General features: G+C 36.5%; 1 long non-coding RNA gene across 1 annotated transcript; it reads right to left on the bottom strand.

The window, feature by feature from the left end:
* Positions 1–12213: 12213 nt before the first annotated feature.
* Positions 12214–23337, bottom strand: LOC137853486 (uncharacterized). Its single transcript, XR_011094531.1, has 4 exons — positions 23244–23337; positions 20291–20400; positions 13030–13154; positions 12214–12812 (listed from the first exon to the last, which is right to left on the bottom strand). It is a non-coding gene; the product is annotated as an uncharacterized lncRNA (long non-coding RNA).
* Between the last annotated feature and the right edge of the window lie 116 nt (positions 23338–23453).

The raw sequence follows: 23453 nt of genomic DNA, 5'->3' as shown, positions 1-23453 counted from the left end.
CCCGGATCTGCCCTCCGGCCCTTCTTGTAGATGGGCATCACATTTGCTAGCCGCCAATCAACTGGGACCCCCCCCCAATAGCCAGGACTGTTGATAAATGATGGAAAGCGGCTTGGCCAGCTCCTCTGCTAGTTCTCTCAGTATCCTCGGGTGGATCCCATCTGGCCTCATCAACTTGCACACATCCAAGTGCCATAACAGGTCTCCAACCATTTCTTTGTGGATTATGAGGGCCACATTCTGCTCCCCATCCCCTTCCACCAGCTCATGGTACTGGGTATCCAGAGAAGAACTGATTTTGCCACTAAAGACTGAGACAAATAAAGCATTAAGCACCTCAGCCTTTTCCTCATCTTTTGTAACTAAGTTTCCCCCCGCATCCAGTAAAGGATGGAGTTTCTCCTTAGTCCTCCATTTTGCATTGATATGTTTGTAAAAATATTTTCTGTTGTTTTTAACAGCAGTAGCCAGATTGAGCTCCAGATGAGCTTTGGCCTTTCTAGTTTTGTCCCTGTACATCCTTACAACATTCTCCTGAGTGGCCCTCCCTCTTTTCCAAAGATCATAAATCCTCTTTTTTTTTTTTTTTCCTAAGCTCTAGCCACAACTCTCTGTTCACCCAGGCTGGTCTTCTTCCTCACCAGCTTGTCTTTGGGCATGTGAGGACAGACGGCTCCTGAGCCATTAAGATTTCCTTCTTGAGGAGATCCCAGCCTTCCTGGACTTCTCTGCCCTTCAGAACTACCTCCCAAGGGTGTCTGACAACCAGTGTCCTGAACAGCTCAACGTCTGCCCTCCAAGGGGCAGCTGGCTCTGACTACAGCTCGTCAGCTTCCCTCAAGATGGCTGCCGGTACCTGGCAGCTCCCTCGGCTGCCTCGCGTAGCCTCGATGCCAGAAAAAAAAAGCCCTGCCCACCTTGATCCCCCTTGATCCCCTGCTCCGCTGCAGAACACGTTTTATATATATATATATATATATATATATATATATATATACATATTTATTTATTTATTTATTTATTTATTTATATATATATAGTAAAATTCTGTTTCTCCATAGAATATGACAACCTGACTGCTTTCACTTGAAAGGAAACAGGTCTATTTGTTTTGGGAAACATAGAATCATAATAATTTCCTAATCTACGTCAAATATTTCAATATTAAACCCCTAGTAACATGAAATTTATTAGTAGAGAAAAACACCATGCAGGACTAGATAGTCATCAAAATCCTGATTATACAAATATAAAAATATACATATATGTCTTGGGACTGATATTGTTTAATGTCTTTATTGTAATAGACAATGGAATTGAGTGCACCTTCAGCAAGTTTGCAGATGACACCAAATGAGTGGTCCAGTTGATACCACAGAAAAAAGGTGATGCTATCCAAAGGAATCTGGACAAGATACATTGCTGGGCCCATATGAACCTAATAAGGTTCAACAAGGCCACGTGCAAGTTGCTGCAGCTGAGTCAAGGCAATCCCAGACACGAGAACAGTCAGGGAGAAGAACTCATTGAGAGCAGCCCTGCAGAGAAGGACTTGGGGATTCTGGCAGATGAAAACCTCAAGAGCCAGCAGTGCACACTTGCAGCCTAGATGGCAAACTGCATCCTGGGCTGCATTAACAGAAGAGGGGCCAGCAGGTCGAGGGAGGGGACTGTCTCCCTCTACTCTGCCCTTAGGAGGCCCCACTTGGAGTACTGCATTCAGCTCTGTGTCCTTCTGAACAAGAAAGGTCTTTTAGAATTGGTCCAGAGGAGGGCCATGAAGATGAGCAGAGGGCTGGAGCACCTCTCCTATGAAGAAAGGCAGAGAGAGCTGTGGATGTTCAGTCTAAATACGAGAAGGCTCCAGGGAAACTTCATTGCAGTTTTCAATACTTAAAGGGGGCTTACAGAAAAAAAAAATGGAGAGAGACTTTTTCCTCAGGCAGATAATGACAGACCAAGGGAAAATGGTTATAAACTAAAAGAGGGGAGATTTAGGTTAGAGATTAAGAGGAAATTCTTCAGTCAGAGGATGGTGAAGCAGTGGAACATGTTGCACAGAGAAGTTATGGATTCCCTATTCCTGGAGGTGTTCAAGGCCAGGTTGGATGGGGCTTATAGCAACCTGATCTAGTGGGCGGCATCCTTGCCCATGGCAGGTATGTTGAAATTAGATGATATTTATGGTCCCTTCCAACCCAAGCCATACTATGATTTTATATAATTGTGTATGCTTACAAATAATCTTTATCAGACATTCCACAACTGCAGTAGTGATGGGCTCAGAATTCCCTACAGAAGACAATGAAAATATCTTTTGATATTGTTTCGGTCAGTTCACTGATTAGAGGAAAGGTTTTTTATTCTGTCAATAGTCAAATAATATATCACAGCTATATGTGAGTGTGCAGGAGTGTGCAGGTGTGAAATGCAGGTATGTTTCCTTAAGCCTTTTACTACTGTGCTATTTGCCACGTGAAGATATTTAAGTAGAACAGTGATATGTCTTCTTACTAAGAAACAGAAAAATTTTCCTTCTTTGCATTGGTGCATTGAAGAATTATGTTGAAAGTCATGAAGAATTAACCTTCTCATAAAACAATGATGCTGAAAGTCATGCAGAATTAACAATCTTTTCTAAACAACTTCTAAAACAAATCCCATATGTTCTGTTCCTTTCCTTGCCATGTTTTCCTCTTCCAAACATGAATGCAACTGTATTAGCTTCTGAATGTTTCAAAACATCTGAATCAAATATAAAATAGAACTCTTTTCCTGTTTCTGATATTATATTAAAAGTTACTTTAGCAAAGCAGACAGGGAGAGAGAGATTTCTACTAGCTGATTCACAAGAAGAATGAATTCTGTCCTGAAGAAACAGATGGCCCCAGTTAACTCTTTGCATGTATGGTTAAATACTGAAGTGTTCCTCATCAAACTTTTTTGTCTAAATCTGAAAGACATAATACAGTCTCCCATGCAACTTGCAGGCTTGAAGCAGGCCTAGATATTTTTAAAAATAGGACAAAATGGATGGTGTAGAATCTTTCATTTTTCTGCTTGAAAATTGCTCATGGATACATTTTGATGTGGACTAAGTGTTCACAAAATACAACAATAAAGAATAAAATTATTTCTGAGTCACATATTGTAAAACTGCCTAGTTACAACCTACATAGTAGTATGTCCAATGCAACATTTGCCAAATATACATAACATCAGAACCTGAAAGGTGTCTGGGCTCTTAACTGTAACTTCATAGGGAGTTAAAGGTTTATATAATTGTAAGCATATGGGCATTAATGACTTAGACATTTAATTTTCAAAAGTAATTTAACCAATTAGAGGTTCAGCTTAAACTGAATTGTAATTATGCTTAGGTTCCAAAGGGGACATTTTTGAAGCTATTCAAATATCTCAAATTACAGCTGATTGATGAGTGAGAATTCGAAAAGAATAAGAGGTATAAGAGACTAGGAAGTCACTGTAATACCAAAGAAATAGATTTTATTTTCACATAATACCTATAATTCTTTATCAATGAGACCTTTTTGAAAACATTAATAATCTAGTCTTAAATTGTGATGAGCAATAAATATCCATTCTCTGAAATTTTAAAATAATGATTCTTTATTATTTATAACCAAATAACCTATTCATGTTTTTCTTGAGGTATCAAAATGTTTTAAAATTCCAAAAGTGATGCTCACCTTTTTAAATAAGGATGTATTGGATTAGTGAAATGTAGTCTATAATACAGGGAGCTGGTGACATTTACTTAGAGTTGCTTGTAAAATTACTTGAGGTCTCAGGTAAAAGGGACTATAGAATTACACATTATTAGTTATTATTAATATTGTTATTATTACTATTATTGATTGTTGCAGCTATTTGAGTTGTCATATAAACTGTGCTGTTTTCAAGGTTTATGAAGTAGATCTCAAGTATATTCTCACATTTTAGATAAATTTGGGGGTGGAAGCTACATGTGACATAGCGTTCCAAATTCTGCTTCAGGCACTCTGTTCCTCTCTGCCATAAACGGTGTGCAATCTTCAGTGAAGCCAGAGACATAGCTAAATGTGCCATTTTATTTAAAAGATAAAGATCAGAAAACAGGTGTTTTGATGCCTGCAGAATTTATACCATTTTCATGACAAGACAACATCTGCTTTTTCACTCCTCCAGCTGACTGAATTATTTAAATGTTCCTTTCTCCATAGGCCTTTGAGTCTTGTATTGCAATAACTTCATCAAGGATATTCTAAAGGGAACAGAGGAAGTCTTTTCATTGTGACTCTACTAGCAAAAGTCAGGTTGAATACAGATTAACATTCCCTTGATCACTGAGCTGAACAGCAAAGTAGAAGAGACAGAGCCAACTAGGTCAGAATGTAGCTAGCATTAACTATGGGGAAAGAGAAGGCCTTGCTATTCTAAATGATACTATAATGGTTCTTTGGAAGCTCAACTCATGTTGTATTACTTCTTTTTACTAAGTCAGGGATATTTCTGGGATAACCTGCACTCATGCTTCTGCAAGGTGATAGAAAAACGCTTCTATCGTTTACATGTCTGGGTGCTGAATTCTTTGCCTGAGCATGTGTTTGGGAGCTGCTGCTAGTCTCAGTGGTGATATGCAAATAAAGTGTTCAGAAAAAGACAAAGGGGGTTGTAATTAATCACCTAAACCTAGATGTTCAGGGTTATCCAAGATATCCATAAGTAAGATATGAAAAAGTATGCAGCAGTAAAAGACATGGATCGTAGGACAGAAGACAGAAGGCATAGTTAGTGATCTAAGATTAGGGCAGATGGTTTCCACTTAATTTGTTTTGAAAATTTTATCACATTCAGATATGTAGGAAGACACAGCAATGGTAAGCATAACCACTGAGAGTCAATGTGTTATGCTTACGATTACATAGCATGGAAGATCTGCTGGGAGTGGAATTTAAGTCTCCAAAATCCCACTGCAGTGCTTGCAATGTCCAGATATTACACAGAACTGAGGAATCTCAAAACATTGTGCAAACATACCAGATGATTCTTTGTAGAAAACTCCTAAAAGAATAGTTTTTCACCTTGTATACACTCCATTATGGGCCTGGGAAGACATATCACTTTTTTTTTTTTTTTCCATTCTCAGAAAATATGATCACTACTCTAAGTGTGCTAACCCTAATTCTCTTGAAACATTTAACTTAGTATTTTTCATAGTCGGTTTTGTTTTAAGCACACAAGCAGCTCAAGTCTGTACTTTTTTTTCCTTCTAATGCAGTGTTAAATACAGTGAATGTTCACTTAGAAACTCAACGGGACTGAAAAAAGGAATTATCTGGGAAGTGGAAATGAAAGATATAGACAAAAAAGATGTGAGGTGAAAAACATATCTGTCAAGAGTGGGGATTTAAGATCATGGAGAGCTTGGTGAAGGAAGTAGCCATCAGAGAACAGAACAAGAAGGAATCAGTCACACCAAGATAAATGTAAATTGTTCTTGGATCAAAACACAACAGATTAGCTTTTACATATTTTTACACTGTGTTGTAGATGAATTATCTGTGGTGTTAGTATAAGGTTTGACATATAGTAATAGCAAAAGTAGTTGCGCATTACAGAATCATAGTACCTGGGCAGCAGTTTACATATACTTTAGATTGTACCTTTATCTCTTATTTATGTATATACATTGTTCCAGGTGTGGTACAGACTTCTGAAAATCCACAGGGCAGATTTGTAAATCGAGAAAAATTTAAATCATTTGCAACTGTAAATAAATGTTAAGTTATCCAAATACAAGATGCTGCACCTGTGTCAGAGCAATCCCAGACATGAGTACAGACTGGGTGAAGAATATATTGAGAACAACCCTGCAGAAAGGACTTGGAGGTTCTGGTGGATGAAAAGCTCAACATGAGCCAGCAGTGTGTGCTTGCAACCCAGAAGGCCAACTGCATCCTGGGCTGCATTAACAGAGGAGTGGCCAGCAGTTTGAGAGAGGGGATTGTTCATCCTATCATTTACTCAGTCATCTGTCACTTTTGTTGATCTTTGGAAGCACAGCAAGTCAAATGTGTGATAAGAAGATCTGCAGGTACCAGGAATTCTGTTTCAAAGGAAGTGATATGCATCCCCAGTTGATACCTCACTTCTAAGTCCTGTTGGGATTTGCAAGATAGAAATGCATTAGTCTTTATTCTAGTGGACGTGGTCTAGTATCCTACAAGATCAGTACCTACAAATAAAATACAGATGAAATGAAAATCTCCTTTTATTCAAGAATCTCTGGTTTAAGTACTTGCCTGCAATGGAGCATACATGTATTAAATTCCTCCTCCTGCTCCTAGCAATTTGGGTACTACTATAACCAGAAGGCAATAGGTATTCAGGTTAAGGTTGAGCTTGCTCACTTTAAAGCTGTTCTGATTTCACAATTTAATCAAATGGCTGCAGAATCAGACAGAAAATGATCTGCAGTCTTACGGTCTGGGCACTGAGCGTAGTAAATGTGCAGTTCATTTCATTGCCTTTTCTATATCATACTTCTCAGTTTCAGAATAAGTTTTCTCCACTTTTTTTTTTTCTTTCATCATACCAGCCAGTAAGGGTCAGCTGTAAGAGGAAAAACTGAATGTATCTTAATATCAAACAACATTTTAAACCACTACCTCAGTTATGCTAAATTAGAAAGCAGTGAAAAGGTGTAATGAGACCTTTAGGGATAGCCTAGAGAGATAAGTTTAAATATCTTTCTAGCACTTCTCAACAGATAATGGAAGTGGTACACTTAAGAGTCTATTATCCCCTTGTAATGCCTAGGTTTTTCAGAGCTCAAACTGTAGAACTCAGCTCATGCATGAGACCCATCTTTTAAATGTTAACATAGCACCTAACATTGAGCTTAAGTCCCATTTATAGACCCAATCCTTTGTTGCCAAAGTTGCATTCTATTTCTTTTGTATCAGAACTAATAGGAAAATCAGATACTGAAATCATAGAATAAAGAGAATACATGATCTATTTAAAGAAAATGGAAAATCATGCCGGATGAGATTCAGCATTTAACTGAGAGAGTAGTCCTCAGCCTGCAAATCATGGGTTTTCCAGAGCAAAAAGAGGAGCTGTGCTTGATTGCTTGTGCTCAAGAGCTATTTAATGCGAACTGCAGGAGATAGCCTACTCTGCAGTACATTGAAATGGAAGAGATGCATAAAGGCAAAGCCCTTGTCACTGGAAGAGGCTTGCCACAAAAGGCTAAGGGCAATTATTATTAAATCACTATGATATCAAGATAAAGATTGAGTTCTGCAAGCAACAAAGAGATTGGAAAATGTTAAATGTAGGTCAATACAGTACTCTGAGCACAATACCAGGTGTTTTACACTGAATAAAGTGAGAGATAACATCCTCCAAAACAAAATATACAAATATAATAAAATTTTGTCAATACATATACCTGGCACTCACGTTTTTCTAATGCCATAGCTCTTAGTCAAGAGCTCAGAAGATCACCAAAGCATTCTATGTATTGGCCTTTGCTACTTACTGATCCTATTAAAAGTTTCTTGAGTCCTTTGTGGCACAATAAATTATATATTATGCTATATTGAACATGAATTTACATGGATTTGCAAATAGCATCTGCCATGGAAGATGTAATTTTAAGAATATCTACATGTAGATCTCTCCATTCTGTCATGTTGATACTGTGAATGGATGGTTAGTCAAGGGAATTCCTAAAGAATTAAAAAAAAAATAGTTCACGTAACAAAATGGGATAAAAATATTTCATGTGTCAGAAACACTTTTGTAAAATAGTAAAACCAAATAATCAGAAAGTGTAGATGTTTCAATTATTCCCAAAATGTACATAAATTTGCAAAATCTTTTTTTACAACAGCTGTAATTAAACTTTCCGTGACATGAAAAATAATAACTTAGGTAGCATGGTACCATTTATTAATACAACTATTCAGGGTAGGAAAAGAACACAAACTAGAATAACAAGATAAATCAAGAACAGAGATAATAAAAATACAAGAACAGAAGTAGCAATTTTGCTATAAATAATGTAAAAATAAATAAATAAATAAAAAATAAATGTTAAAAAAAAAAAAAGCACTACATTCTGACTAGTAAAAATAGAAATATCAGTCAAGGTGTAAGTGTATTAATGAAGAAAAGTGCTCACCTTAGAACCTGGTAAAGTGAAAAGCAACCCCAGTCTGGGAGGGGATGGTACAGAGGAGGACAGGGTAAACAAAATGGAATTAAAAGAAAGGGGAAAATACAGTCTAGATAGCAAAAGCATCTTTGACAGCAAAAATAACTTACACCAATATAAATAAGTTTTATCTCTATATGATTATTAAATGTCTCCTGTACTCCTAATCCTGAAAAATAAACATGGTACCAGTGCCTCACTGAAGCCAAATATTTGCATCCTTTAACTATACTGAGGTACAACTTGATATCAGAAAATTTGTGTAGGGTGTGGTGTGTTCAGGAAAGAGCCTGATCTTCCAATTCTATATAAGTTAATACAAACACCCAACTGATATTTTACTAGAACAGTTCAATTTGAGTATTTATGACTATATTTGTCAATACAACCAACAGTACAGAAATAAAATTTGTTAATATCCAGACTACCTTACCACTGCTAGGATCAGCTAGCAATATAAAATCTGATGAATTAGACCAAAGTTTTATAAGGAAAATATTGCACAATGCATTTCTGGACCTATTAAAAACAATATGAAACAAAAATAGGAATGTAAAATGGAAGGATGTGTTTCTATCTCTGTGTTGAAACATGAATAGGGATTTGGGAAAAGAAGAAATAAAAGTCTATTCCAAATGAAAACCACCCTACTATAACCTATCACTGTTAAATGTAGTAAATTGGAATGAGGTCATTATTTTTATTCTTGCTTTTTATTGTTGGTTTAGCAGAAGGAATGACTGATATACTGGATTTGATGGCTTACAAAGTATAAAATGTTACTTCTGTATATTAAAATATGTCATGTATCACATACATCTGGTTTCACGTTTGACACGTTTATTCCTTAGTCTAGTTTTTAAACAGAGTTCTAACATATTCTTGGTGTTTTCTAGAAATTTAGCTACACACAGGTAGACTTTACTTCAGTAATTTAGAGCATTTCAAAATTAGTTGTACCAATGCATCTTTACTGGTTGTATAACTGTTTCCACCAACATATTTATGTTTTCATAGTCTTCTTACTATAAAAATAGTCTCAAAAGTGCATATTGATCATTATTAACAAAAATAAATAAATAACTATAACAAAGAGAAAATTGGTATAATGGGATAGTATTTAATTCTTTAAACTCAAATTTAATGTTGGAAATAAAACAGTAATTTTATGTATGTATATATTATGATTTAATAATCAGTACATTGCTAGTAATGTCTTCAAATCTTCAATGTTCAAATGGATGGCACAAGCATTAATACTTTTATCACTTATTCTATCAATATGGAATCATGAATTTGATGAGATTTAAAAAGATCTAAAATTGGAAAAGGATTCTTAATCTTGAAATCTCCATAGTTTTTCAGATAAAACATCTTACAGAGTTTGAAAATGGCTGATATCTAAGCCACTGGCAATACTGCTTAAAGGGAAAACTGAGAAGCAAAGCCTGCTAGAATTCACACTGTGTCAGCCAAGATCTAAAGTGAAGGAGGAAAAGAAATCATAAATTGGCTGTATGGAATACGAGGTAATTTTAGGTTATAAGTCATGTAACATGAATATAAAGGAGGTTATTATTTAGATGTTTTTTTGTTTGTTTGTTTGATTGTTTGATTGCTACTGCAGTCCCTTGAATAAATACTACTCCTTTATTTTGAACAAACTCTTCTCTGCCGCTGAAATCCATTGGTGCTGTAATATGTCAAAAGGAACCCTAAGCAGGTGAAAAAAAAAAAAATCAAACCTTAAAAAAATAGTAAGCAATCATAAGCATGGTAACCTGATAAACCAGGCACAAAATGAGAATAGGTTACAGAATTCCTTTATAAACATGGATCTGCCATATGCAAGACAACCACAGGGTCAAGGGCAGCATAACAACTTACCCAATGAAAAGGTGGAGAAAAATATGCTGATTGATAATCAAAAGGTTTGGTCACTAGCTTAGCTGCTCAACTTATGTCCAAACACCCACAAGATAAATGTATAGAGTCGGGTGAGCCATATATAGGGTTAAAAGAGAGAAACCCAGATATGTATGGTTTTTTTTGGATGATTTCAAAAACAGGTCAAATGGGTCATGCTTAAGAAGTGAGAATTTGCAAGAGAAGAATCCATCCCCTAGAGGTTAGATGTTTTGTTAGAATCTTGGAACAGTGTTGTGGCACAAATTCTCTTTATTTAAAACAAGATAGTATGTTACTGATGGAGTAATTCACGAACTAAAACTCTTCTAGAGTGAAGATGATGTAAACTGCAGTATACTATACATGTAAATTGTCTTTATAAAGATTAACAAATGCATATTTATCTTTAACCTATCAAACTCTTAGCCTTTTTGTTGCATTATAGATCCTGCATACGTACAGTAAATAATAATAAGAATAATAATAATGACAATAATAATAATAAAATGCAATGCATTCAAAAAGACAGGGATGCTAGGTGAGTCAAAAGATCAGCATTCAGCCATGAGTTCATCATCCAGTCAATATGGATAACATGGTTAAATTCTTATGCTGCATGTCAGTAACATCAGTTAAAATAAATTCGTCTGTTGGCTTTCTGTCATGACTTACAGTGATTAGTGAGACAGTAAATGTACTCATTTTGATGAACACACACAAAAAAAAAAAAAAAAAGCATGTTCAGATAAGGGATCACTGTGGATTATACTGTGGATTTTAAATACTATCTCTCACTCTATTATTCTGGATGAATAGGACAAAGTCCTGTTGTATGTCATATTTGGTAGATTTTTTCCAAGTGAAATCCCATGTACACATATGATCAATTTCTGTAAATTTTTGGGCAAGATAATGGAAACCCTAGAAACACACACACACACACACACACGCAAACTCATTCATGAGTGAAACTGGGTAATAAAACTTTTCTGACCAGCTCAGCTTAGTGATGTTTCAAAATGAGCAGATCCAGTGCTTCAAACTGTCAGAGCAAAGTTCCAGCAGTCAACTCATTTTTGAATGTCAATCTACAAAGACATTTTGGTCCTGGGTACATACAGATAAACACAGCAGTGTTGTGAGAAGTCTGTATCTTCCTCTGAAAGTCACAATATTTTCCTGTTTAACTCAAGGTTATCAAAAAAGTTTAATTTTTACGTGTAGGAAGGTAATACAAGTTTATCTACTAGAGCTCTTTCCCTCAGTGCCAACAGGAATATAATTCTTTCCTCCTTCTGGTGTACAGCATGAGTGGACTACCTAAGCATGTTTCTTATCTTCATACTTATTTTCAAGAAACATTATATATGAGGCTTTAGGTTATATAGAAAATGAATTATGCATGTGACGGTATGGTACAGCCCTCAGTCAGCCTATTTCTAATGCCTACTCTGCCTCTTCTACCTTCATATATTGAGATCAAAAATAATTTTGTTTTTCTAAAGTTTCTTTTTTTTTTTTTTTTTCATATTACCCCTAGGGAGAAAATACTTCATATTTCTCTCTAAAAAATATTATTTTCAAACACAGTGAGGTTATTTTTAAAGCACTAAAGATTAACTAAAACAACAGGAAGCCAAAGGAAGGTGATATCTCTTCAGAAAGCAAGATAACAGCTTGGGAAAGCTGAGGATTTTGTTGCTATTGGTTTGGTTTGGTTTGGTTTGGTTTTGTTAGCTGGGGGAGGAGGGATTTATTTTTTTAAAAAAGTGGGAGTACCACAGGTTAGGTGAGAAAGTAGATTTATAAAAATGTCATTAGTTGCTTGTCTCTGTCTGACTCCCCTGCCAGTTATAAAGTTTGATTATTTGATACTGACAATTCCATTTATGAATGACATACTGATACAGTTGGTCATCTGCTGTAGGTTGTTTTTCTTTAACACTGTAGGTCTGTTGGGTAAAGTCGGATGTAAATTAAAGACAAACCATCCCACAACAATGTATTGAATTTTCTCTTTCCAGATTAGGAATTTTAACAATAGCAAATTTTTGGCTCACCTGGTGCCAAAAGCCTTTCTTTCTCAGGAATGTTTCTGAAGCTGTTCTCAGGCCAGACCACTTTGTAACACAGCAAAGCAAAACTGCAAAGATAGAAGCTTTTTGTGTAGCAAGTGAAGTTAATTGGCCTCTTGTTACTTCTAATGAGGGAAGTTTCTCTGCCTGTTTCCCAACATACAAAATTTTAATTTCTATATACAGCAGTCTATGGAACAGCACATATGCTGCCTTGAGTCAGTCTGGAAGCATTCCACCTTCCACATCCCCACAGTTTTCTTAAGAGGAAGTGAACTGAACGCCTCCATCTGAAGCAATAAATATAAAATCTACATCCTATCCCCCTTCATGCAGCACCAATGGCCATGCAGAGCCAGGAATTTCTCCCAACAATTGAGTGTGTGATTAGCAGATGAAGTGTAAAGGTCACTCACCGGTCTTCCTGGGAACCCAGTAAGTCTCAGTGTTGAGGAAAAATACACAGTCATGTGAGGTATTTGGGTCTTGATCAAGAAAAAGATTCAGACATTATAATGATCAGGTGCCTACCCATACTGTGTGTGAGGAATACATATTGCCTGTGGAAAGTTATCATATTCAGTATGGAATCCAAAGTGCACCTAAAATGCACAGAAAAAAAAAAAAAAACACATGAATTTGGCATATCATGTGGAACTGGTTAAAGCTAACTAACAAATAAAGTGGAAGATCTTGCTAACTCCTAAACACTCTTCCTCAGTCATGGCTCAGATGGATCTCCTGAAAGTATCTTCCTTGGCGAAGCTTCTACCATCAGTCCATTTTACAGAACCGGAGGAGCAGCTCATGTGCATTTACCTGTGTCCTAAAACAAGATGTTCCCTCTTCCTCCATCCCTTGTGGAAAGTTGAGTCCTCTTCACTGAGTCAAAGGCTCTACCTAGCCTTCATTTTATTCCAGTGGATGGTCACAACAATCTGTAGCTTTAAGCAAAATGCAAAATACATTTGGTGAGTACAAATGTGTGATATTTCTCCTGAGTGGGCTTTAGACACCTTACAGAGATCCATTTTAAATGGATCGCTGATCAATCTATAAGCTGTTCTGAGTTCTACTCTGTGGCATATAATTATTCTCAAGTATTGTAAAGGGAGAACGGAGAGCAAGCGTTCTTAAGTTGGTGTGAGTTCCTCTGTTCCTTATAAGAGGGAGGGAAAGAGAGGAAGGGAGGGGAGGGCATTTTGTTTGTTTGTGTTTTTTGTTTTTGTTTAAATTACCTCAACACTGAAACTAGCTAAGGGTACAAATTACTGAAGGAAACAAACAAACAAAAAAAAAAACCCACAAATGAACAAAAGTCATGAACTTTTAAAATTCTAAAAGTACTCTCTGAAGTGTGCAATGCCACTGATGTTACAAAGTTCAGTGACCTACAATAGCTGTTATTGCTCTCATAGACCTATAATAATAATTGACCTGGACTGGAACTAGCAACACTCAAGAGCACATTTTCAATTTTCCAAATAGTCCATTTATCAAGACACACACACACACATGCACACACACACACAAAAGTTGATGTTACCTAGCTTTTAGTCTGTTTATGCTTTTGGTAACAATAGAAATATAATCGTAAAACTAGAAGGTAATGAATTTAATATCAAATAATTAATTACAAATCAGTAGACAGCTGTATAGAACATCAAAGATAATTTTGTCTTCAAAAAAACAATAAAAATACCAATATTCATCATGTTACAATATACAGAAACAACTGTGTTTTTGTTTATAAAAGCTAATATAAGGAATTGCAAAACTGAAAGACAAGAGAAGGATTATAGAATCATAGAGTTATGGAATCATTTTAATTTGAAAAGATCTTCAAGATAATCCACCTAATACTACAAGTCCACCCCTAAACCATATCCCTAAGTGCCCCTTCCACACATCTCTTAAATACACCCAGGAACAGTTAGTTATTCCACCACCTCCATGGGCAGCCTGTTCCAATCCTTAACCAACCTTGCTATAAGGAAATTCTTTCTGATATCCAGTCTAAATCTTCCTTGGTACAATTTGAGACTGTTGCCTCACACCTTATCACTTGTCACCTGAGAAAAGAGACTGGCTGCAACCTCCTTTCAGGCATTTATGGAGTGACAAGGTCTCCCTCTAGCCTCATTTTCTCCAGATCAAACAGCCCCAGTTCCTTCAGTCACTCCTCATATATGTTGTTTTCTAGTCCCTTCACCACTTTTGTTGCTCTTCTCTTCACACACTAGAGCAACTTCTCTAAGGAGTTTTCAAATTCTTCTTGTAGTGAGGGGCCCAACACTGAACACATTATTCGAGATTTTATCTCATCAGTGCTGAATAAAGAGGGACAACCACTTCTCTAGTCCTGCTGGCCGCACCATGTCTGATGCAGGCCACGCTACCATTGGCCTTCTTGGCCACCTGGGCACACTGTTGACTCATGATTTTCTGGCTGTTGACAGCTCCTTCGTCTCCTTTTCTGCTGGCAACTTTCCAGCCACTTTTCCCAAAGCCTATACCCCTGCATTTGATCTAGCCTATCTTTTTTTTTTTTTCAGAGCCTTCCTACCCTTAAGTAGGATGTTTCTGTTTCAGAAGGTTAAGCATGGCAATCCAAGTGTGAGGGGAATGAAAGCCTCTCACTAACAATTTATGCACTGCACATACATAAGGCATCATACATATCACAGATATTTCTGTTTTATGATCTTTAGACATCCACAAAATGGTTTCACTATCAAGAAAATTTCTAGCTTACACAGTGCCAGCTACTTCTTTCAGAGGTTAATCTTCCTATTTTTGTTCAGCAAAAGAGTAGACATAATCCTTAAAGTTTCAGACTCATCGGACAGATCTGAGTTAATATTAGATGGAATATGAAAAAAATAAATATATATATATATATTATTTATTATACTATTATATATAATAATGTTATCATTATTTATAATTTTTTTTTTCTTTTGCCATGGTTCACTTAGTATCTCTTCCCCTGTCTTGATCTTCCAATTTCTGAATGCTTTTAAAACTTAAACAAATAACTCATTATCAGATGAAACATTCTTTCAGGAAAAACATTATAATGTCAATGACCATATGTGGAAAAATACCTTGCATAATATGCAGAACACACAGGAGTGATATTTTGGGTTTGTCTTTTGTAATTTTTTGTTTATTTTTTGCCTGTTTGTTTGATTTTATCTTTGTGGCATGATACACATAATCCAAATGTGAACATACTAAGTTTCGGTTACATTAAAGCTCTCTGGATTGTTTCTTTGTGTTCTGCTTCAAGACCTCCTCGGTAAACTTATTTATAGTACATATTCTATTGAAAATATTATAGTACATATTCTATTGAAAAGAAGACTGAGAGGGGATCTTATCAATGTTTATAAATACCTTAAGTGTGGGAGACAGAGGAATTTGGCCAATCTCTTTTCAGTGGTTTGTGGGGACAGGACAAGGGGCAATGGCCATAAAATGGATCACAGGAAGTTCCACACCAACATGTGAAATAACTTATTCACTGTGAGGGTGATGGAGCACTGGAACAGGCTGCCCTGGGAGGATGTGGAGTCTCCTTCTCTGGAGATATTCAAGGCCCGTCTGGATGCCTACCTGGGCAGCCTGCTCTAAGGAACCTGCTTTGGCAGGGGGGTTAGATCCAATGATCTCTTGAGGTCCCTTCCAATCCCTACAATTCTGTGATTCTCTACATAGAAGTGCTATGTAGGCAGATACCAATTTTGAAAAGATGTACCAAAAGGGCAATCTACTAAGTAAAAGTTATTCCAGCTGGCTGTACCATGCTCATCTTCATTGGCTAGACAAATGGAATCAAGATATTTATATCCTCAAAGGATAGGAAAATACTAACATCATGGTTGAGGTGTTAAAACTGCCATTTGAGAGAGTACATTCCTAAAATAAAATGTGAACATTGGATTAATTGTTATTTCATCTATAAGAAGAGTTGTAAGGAGGATCTGGGGAACTACAGGTCTGTCAGCCCGACCTTGGTGCCAGGAAAGGTGATGGAACAGGTCATCTTGAATACAATCACACAGTGTATGCGGGACCACCAGGCCTAGTCAGCATGGGTTCATGTAAGGCAACTGCTGCCTGACCAACCTCATCTCCTTCTCTGATCAGGTGACCTGCCTGGTGGATGAGGGAAATCCTGTTGATACAGTCTGCCTGGAATTCGTCAAGGCCTTTGACACAGTCTCCCACAGTATTCTTCTGGAGAAACTAGCAGGCCATGGCTTGGACAGGTACGCTCTTAGCTGGGCCAAAAACTGGCTGGACGGAAAGGCCCAGAGAGTAGTGGTAAACGGAGTGAAAACCATCTGGAAATGCTGGAAATGCCTTCTGAGGTTTATTAAACTGCTTGCTGCATTTCTGATGTCTTGAATTAAATGGTTATTATGTGGAGCCCTAGAAATGTGCAGCACTGAGGAAAAGGAAGAAGTCAAACAGTAAAGTTGACTTTTTCAGCATTGCTTAATATATATATATATATATATATTTTTTTTTTTTGTCAAATGAAAGTGCTATCAAATTGGAGGTAAAAATTTCAAATGTATTCTTCCTATCAGGTATATTCTGAGTTAAATCTGATTTAATCTGAGTCTAATAATACACATGAAAAAATTGGTTTCAGTTGAATAGAGCTACTAGATCGTAACACAATGCATTGAGTTTCTGAAACTATGATTATTTTTTTTCCTTTCCTATCATATGTAATTATTGTCTAATATGGTTATGAAGTAACATCAGAGAATATTTCTTGATTGGTAATTAATGATAAGTGTGCTGCTGTAGTCCAATATTTAGTCTCTTCAGATTCAACAGGGGTCTCCAATTATTAATTATTCTAAAATTGTGGTTTAAAGCCATATCTGCAGTGTAACTATTGTGACTACACACTCAGCATTCTCTTTCTTAATAATCTACAGTTAAAAAACAGATAAAATTTAAACAACTATATCAGAGCTATTCCCTCTAGCCTGCATTTTTAGTCAGAAGAAAAACAGACATGTCCAGAGGACATTTTATCTCATCTGTTTGAGACACTTCTCTCTTTCAATTCCATAAAACATCTTTTTAGATATCTAAGTTAGATCAAGCAAATATTTCCCATTCTAGTGAATAACCCTCTCTTTCTGTAACACATGAAAACTGAACAAAAAGGAAGTAAGATTTTGATGTGACTGAAGGCTTTTGAAAACTCAAGAAAATCTGTTTATTCATTAACTTCAGTTAACCTTGGCTCTCACAGTTTGTTAATGTCTGCCAATAAAACCCCGTCCATTTGCAGAAAAAAAGTGCTATTAACATATCTCAGTAGCAATTTGAGTGATCAAATCAACAATATGAAAAAAAAAAAAGAAAAAAAAAAAAAAGAAAAAGAAAAAACAGTCAGCTACAAGGCTTCTGAGGCATAAAGCAAATATGTTTGTTTGTTTGTTTCTTTCTTTACATAAAAGGTTTACTATGCCCTTATGCCCTAAGTTATTTAGTTTCACTGTCTTCATTTCATCAAGGACATAAAAATGTACTAAAATCCACTAGGAGTTGGTCAATTCCCTTGTTTAAACAACAGAAGCAATTTATCACAAAACCAAGATCACAATATAATTATCCCAGTCTGGTAAAAAGTTTTTTGGGGTCTTTTTGGTGAGCAAGGAGTAAATTAGTACTAGAGAATTTGAGTTACCAAATCCATTAAGAATTTTTGCCTGAATACTGTCCAAGGGAAGATGATGGACTCTGGTCCCTTGAAAAATTCAAAATACTTAATTGTCAAGGAAGCGACTATACTTTCTGAGTGGCCAAAGACCTCAGGTGACACTACAACATAAAGTATGTATTACAGAGCAAAGCTAAGTAGTTCATCTGATAAGGTAAAATATGTACAGCTGACTGTTCCAGAGGAACTAAGAGAAGAGAAGCTGGAATACACTGGAGCTGCAACAACCGTGGGGAAGAAAATAATAATTAAAAAATATATATATCTGTATTACTGCATTGTACTCACTATCTGCCAGTTACCATTTTCCAGTTTCCATCTCAGAAAACAAAATGGAATTGCAGTCTGTGATTGGAGGAGCAACCTGATACATGGAAGCCTACATGGAGGCCAGAATAAAGATACAAAGGCACACACCTCTGTATCTCATAACCACTTGGCATACTTCTTCAGTGTTCTCCAGTACTGGGAGCAGTATGCTACTCAGCATTAGGAGGCTATAACTTCAGCTCAGAAGCCATTTCTTAATGTGAATGTGAAGTCAATTAAAAGACATATTCATGACACACTCATAATTTACAAGTAGTATGTAGAAGACTAGCTGGAAGAAGCTGGATTACTGTCCCCAAACTAATGTGATAAGGACCATCACAAAGACTTAAGGTATTAATAATTGCTAGCTGTATCATATTAGTTCTGTACCTCAGTATGTGCTTCGGCTTGTATGAACCAAAAGTTGTATCATTATTATTTCAAGCCTTCCAAAATGCCAGTGAAAGTAAATGTTATTACACTGTGTAACACAGTGTAAAAAGTACTGGTTAAAAAGAGGAAAGAGATGATCTGGAATATGAGCTAAATCCTTACTTCCTAATTACAGCAAAAACGTATGCATAGTTGATAAGCTTTAGTTTTTCTTTAAAAAAAATAATGTTGTGATCAGACTAGAAATATATTTAAAGTAATATTTCTCACTGTCAGAATATTTTTTTTTCTAGACAAAAAGAGACATATGCAAAACAGCTGGGATCATATGCAAAACATCATAACCAAAGAACTTGTATTTTTATGAAACCTCAAAAGAATTTGAGGGAAAAGTTGGTCAAATCTATCAAATGCAGTTGGTTCAAAGACTGCAGGATGCTTTTTGTCAAATGTATTTTCTCCTCCAGTGTTTAACAACTGATATGTGTGTTAACAAGTAGTTCCCAACAGCTGAGATGACTAGAAAAGAAAGCCTCATACACATCTTTCAGCCTTCCTATCAAACACATGCAAAAGTGCGCAAAGAACCAGTCCTTGAAAACATTACTGGAGATCTGAGCAATGCATATCCAAAGAGATGTCAATCTTCCAGATCCAATTCTTCTGTATCTAATCTGGACCCTAAATTTTTGACCATCTTTCAATGTCAAAAGGGAAAACAGTGCCAAGATACCTCTCCCACTATGTGCTTGAAAACAGGATGATCATGCTTGGTCTGATCTACAGTGACATGGAATGATCATAGCTTTCAGTATAAATGTGCGCACCAGATGCTCAGCACCTCCGCAAGCAAGGTCACTATCTAATACTCATAGAGTCTTTCACATTGTAATCCACAACCCTGCACAGGAAGTTTAGAATATAAGCCATTTCCTTACTGAGCAGCAAAGCTCAGTAAGGAAAAAAAAGTTTATATCACTAAGAGTTAAAAGAACCTCCTTGACTTGTCCTATATTTCTTGCAGTTCAAACTCTTCAGAGAAGTGACAGCCTGTTAGTAAGGTCTTGTACCTCACTCAGTTTTTCTGGGACTGGGAAACAATACTAACACCAGTGTTTTCACTCTGACTGAGTTTCCCCACTGAAAGGCACCTAGCCAAAAGGGTCACACTGACTACTGCAGTAACTTTTTTTTTTTTTTGTCAGCTGAATCAGTAGAATCTCACTGATGGTTCTTTCACACCACAGCCTTGCTCAGTAGAACCACAGGCTCTAACAGATAAGTTTTTTGGTAGGTTGAGAGGGCTGTCTGTATCTCTTGTAAATGTTGGTCAGAGTTGCCAAACTTAAATAAAATAAAATAAAAAATTACATTTGAGATTTCCTTTCAGAAGTGATGGTCCAGATTGATTCATCTGGAAATGTTTCTATTTTCCACTGGAACACTGCCCACAGAAACAAGACATTCATTTGAGTATCAATACCTCCTATAGCCTCTTTAATTATGTCAAATTAATACTCTATTTTACCATAGTAATAATATACTTCTTACCATGTATTATAAATAACTATGGCACTTCCTGTATGGCTTGTCACTTGACTTCACTCGTGTTTTGCAACTTACTTGGATCTGTGGCATTTCAGGAATCCCACAGCAATGCTCCTACTTGATCCTTCTTATTCACTAATTACAAACAGAATCTTGGATGCAATACTCCTGCGGGTGGAATATACCTGAATATAGAAACATAATAAAAACAATGAATATTTTCCTGGGACTTTGAAAGTGGCTCACAAAAACACACACACACACATACACACACACACACACACACACACACACACACACAAAAAAAAAAAGTGCAAAAAAGTCTCTTCTAAACTGCTTCTTTCCCACCCCTCATACCATATCCCATACACAGCTAGAATACTTCTCCTTAAACTGGACATTTATTGGACAAATTAGTCTTCAAGGAGCCTTTAAGACTTAGATGTTGTTGGTATTTAACAAGATTAAATATTATAGAGGTACCAGCTGCTCCAGAAAACTTTACATTCTGCTGCTACACTTGTGGTTTAATAAAAGAAAATGTATCAGGTGTAACGAAAAACTGGCTACTGTAATAGCAGAGGCATAGAGGCATCCCTGCTCTATCAGAATGGTTAAGAATGATGGTTAAGAAAAAGTGTACAGTTGGTCAGTAATTTTAAGAGGATAAGATGAAAGAGAGATAAACTGAGATATCAATGGAAAATAAAAGTTTAAGATATAATTTTACAGGGACTTCAGATTCGTTCGCAAAAAGACGACTGATTCACTAAAACTAAGATTATAATCAGTCTATGAAAGTCTAACTCCACATAAATCAGTGTCAAAATCTAACTGAAATCCAAATGAGTCAATATTTCTCCATTGAAATGAATAAAATCAGAGCAGATGTGAGTCAACTAAAAGCATCTGTCATGTCCAGCTAAAACTAACCGGAATGGGATTGAGTTTATGTGTGCTTTTCAAACTGAATGATCTGCAGAACAGTTTACATGGATGAGAATTTAGTAAAGGACTTGGATACTTCGATTCCTCTCTTAAATTATACATGTTTGCTGTGAACTGTATATACTGTACTGCCTGTTCTATTTGTGCTAAAATTGAATGGTAAAGATATAAACTATTTATAAGGGTAGTACATATTGAGTGGTTTCCAAACCCTAGAGATTAGTGAATAATAAATATATCTGGCCCTCTTATTAGTACCGTAATGTTCTAATGTTTAAGTTACTTATGATTTTTGTGCTAATGTCATTTCTGGATTGAAGTGGATATTTAAATGGTAGTATATTTCAGAGGGATCCAGTGAATAAAACAGAGCCTGATTCTGCTGCCACTGACTTTGCAAAGAATAGGGCAAATTTCCAATTCAGACAAACTATATCATAGTATTTACATGTCATGGCTGGACGATAATAGGCAAAGGAATTAATGCGATTTGTTTATGGCATTGGAGGAAGTCAGTGTTGGATATTTATGATTCCATTCTGCTCTGCTGCATTCTGCTCTGTTCTGCTCTGTTCAGTTCTTTTCTACTCTACTCTACTCTACTCTACTCTACTCTACTCTACTCTACTCTACTCTACTCTACTCTACTCTACTCTACTCTACTCTACTCTACTCTACTCTACTCTACTCTACTCTACTCTACTCTACTAATTTGTTTGTGCTGCTGCCTTCCTCCCCAAAATATCCAAGAGCATCCCAAGAGCTGTTAAACATTATGATCTGTATTTTTCACATAGTGTTTGCTCTTGAAAGTTGTAGAATTACAAAGGACTTGGGCATAAGGCTGCCTTTGGACTGTGATTCTCATTGGAGTTGTGGGCAAAAAAGGGAAAAGTATTTTTTTGTTTGTTTGTTTCTTTTGGACTGACAGCAATACTTTTGCTGTCCTATGTGTCTTCTTTATCCAATCTGATGCCAAATGCTGGCGCAATCTGGTTGCCATGGAGTGTGGAGATGTTCAAGGTGGTCCTCAGACCATGCAATTTAGACAGTTTGATCTCTTGTAGAAACTTTACCTAAATGAGGAGCAGCTCCACTGTACTTGACAAATGTGATTGCCTTCCAGAATCTTACTCCTTGAACTCTCATCAGTAGCCTGGATCCAGACCACTGAACACTTTAAGGCTAAAGACCTAGAGCTTGCAGAGAGCCAGTGCAAGGAACACAAGGCAGGTTAGTTATCCTTTTGATAGTCTGAGATGTTAAGAAAATGTGTAATTGGTCTTGCACTATCTGAAGTTTCCCAAGAGATGATAATTTCATGACTAGTTCTATGGCAGTTTCACAGTCTAGCCAAATGTGACTGGAGACTATAAAATGAGAGCACATAATTTTCTGCCACAAGAGACCTCTGGGTTCCAAGCAGCAGGAAATTGCAGTCGCTGCTCTAATTCGGCAGGACGTGCACCTTGCACCAAGCAAATAGTCACAGACTCCTCAAGACAGTACTTTCATTTCATGCAGACACAAGGGCTCGGCAACACTACTTAAAACTGAGCCAGCTCTTAATTCCTGCTCTGCCTGACAGCAGCCATACCACAGCATCTTTCCACAGAAGGACATCTTGGGATTTTAATTCGTTAATTTAATTTTTTATTTATTAGAAGGACAACTCGAGTTTCTTATTTATTTATTTATTTATTGAATCCACAGAAGGGCAACTCGTGGGTTTTATTTAATATTTTTTATTTATTAAATCCACAGAAGGACAACTTGTGGCTTCTATTTACCTATTTATTTATTTATTAAATCTACGGAAGGACAAATCTAGATTTTTAATTAGTTAATTAATTAATTAAGTCATTTATTGAATCCACAGGACATCTCGTGGGTTTTATTAATAATTTTATTTATTTATTTATTTATTTATTAGATCCACAGAAGGACATCTCGTGTCTTTTAAAAATATTATTAATTTTTAAAAATATTTTGATTTATTTTTTATTTTATTAAATATATATATATATATAATAAATAAATATATAAATAAATAAAGGACATATCTTGTTTTTCTCCTTACAGTTTCCAGACGGGAGCATCTCCTTCCGCTGGTGGTCCCAGTGCCTCCCTCCAAGCCCCCCAACCCCTCTCCCCTTGCCCGCCCGCCCGCCCTCCCTCTCCGCAGCCTCCACCGCAGCCTCCGGGGGCGCGCATCCCCCCACCACCCCCCGCTCCGTTCCCGCTTCCCCCTTCCTCTCCCCCTGGAGCGCCGGGGGAGTGTCGTGGGCGG

Source organism: Anas acuta, chromosome 1 (assembly GCF_963932015.1).
Source record: "Anas acuta chromosome 1, bAnaAcu1.1, whole genome shotgun sequence".
Lineage (NCBI taxonomy): Eukaryota > Metazoa > Chordata > Aves > Anseriformes > Anatidae > Anas > Anas acuta.
Note: the sequence above shows the minus strand (reverse complement) of the source record. Positions and strands in the feature narration are given on the sequence as shown.